Genomic DNA, 1,771 nt, shown 5'->3' on the forward strand with positions numbered 1-1,771 from the left:
GGGGGGTTGGGAGAGCAGTTGGGGGAAACCAGGCAGGGGAGCGATTAGGAGCCAGTGGTCCTTGTGAGAGGGATGTCCGACTGCCGGTTTAGGTCCGATCCAACCAGCAGTCGGACATCCCTCAAGGGGTCCCGGATTGGAGAGGGTGCAGGCTGGACTGAGGGACATCTTCACTCACCCACCCACACGAATTTTGTTCACTGGGCCTCTAGTTTATAAATAAATATGTATTTCTTAAAACAGTGAAATACCATTATCACAAAAAAATAATTTTTCTAAATACTTAATTTTTTGTAAACAGTGTTTGAATCATGATCCAATTTAAAACATTGGATCTAACATTATAGTTCCCCTCCATCAATTTTTTACTTTTTGCCTTGAAATTAATTTATGAAGAAAACAAGGTTATTTGTCCTGCGGAGTTTACCAGATTTTGTTGATTTCATACCTTTGATATCGTTTAACATACTCCTCTTCCTTATGGTATTTCTTGTAAATTTGCCTTTGGAATCAGATTTAATCATTCATGATTTTGTTTTGTTGGAGGGGGCCAGTATTACCTCATAGGTGGTGGTATTCTTCCATCAGGTGGTACCTAATATCTAACTGTCTCATTGGATTATTAGCCACCATTGATGTTACAGAATGCCTAATCCATCAATTTATTAAAGACTGAAGAATGGCAGTATTTCAGTTTTATCATTCCTTCATTGTTAGAAACTTGCCCTCATCCACTATTTGGCTACTTGATGGTGTAGCTTATAGAGCAGTGATTCCCAAAGTGGGCGCTACCGCCCCCCAGTGGGCGCTGCAGCGATCCAGGGGGGCGGTGATGGCCACAGGTGCATTTGGGGGCGATGAGTAACTGCTATTAAAATTTTTAAAAAATTAATTTCCAGGGGCTGAGTAATATTTTTTCTGGAAAGGGGGCGGTAGGCCAAATAAGTTTGGGAACCACTGTTATAGAGGAAAAATTGGATAAATGCTTGATTCTTTCTCTTTATTTGCGAGTTTCAAAATAGTTGCTTCATCATCTTCCAATGGTCACCAGTTAGTTGTGCATTTTCTCCCTTGATTTGGTTACTTTATGAACCTCCAAGTCATTTTTTTTCTTAAGTTTAAATAGAATCTTAAGGTTTACTTCCCACTCTGCTAACATTACCAGGGCCTCCAATGTGCTAGTCACTTCTGGCTCAGTAATTTCAACCATTTCAATGTGGTGTTCTGTGGGATGACCAGATAGCCAGATTTCTTCACACTATTATGACAGAGTTATCATGGCTCTGGGCCAAAATTATACATATGTTGTCTGCTACATGTGAATTGCTTTTGTTCCTCTTGTCATGTGATAAGCACATTTACTCTTTGCTGGCAGTGTGAGAAAGGACAGTATAGCAATTGTAGAGGCTTCTTGATAACCTGTATCCCACAGGCTAAAGATGTATGTGTGGAGTCATGACAGTTATTAAGTATGCCAATTCTGGTTATACATACAGAGACAGAAATGACACCAGATGGGTCCACAGAGCGTATGCACTTTAATGTGACCACTTATTACATACATTTATAACTTGGCCAGCACTCTGTTTACTGTATCTCCACATCCTCCCCTCATGATGATACTTCAGATCTTGGGGTATCAATATTGCCTTAGACCCCATGTCCAATGGCCCTCCCCCAGATTATTTGGTTAGTCCCCTTCAATGTATAGTTACTTGAGTAAAAGGCCATAATTACTTTGGGCACAGGATGGGTGAATGTTTTAGTCTGT

Source organism: Myotis brandtii, unplaced genomic scaffold, assembly GCF_000412655.1.
Source record: "Myotis brandtii unplaced genomic scaffold, ASM41265v1 scaffold49, whole genome shotgun sequence".
NCBI classification, from domain to species: Eukaryota; Metazoa; Chordata; class Mammalia; order Chiroptera; family Vespertilionidae; genus Myotis; species Myotis brandtii.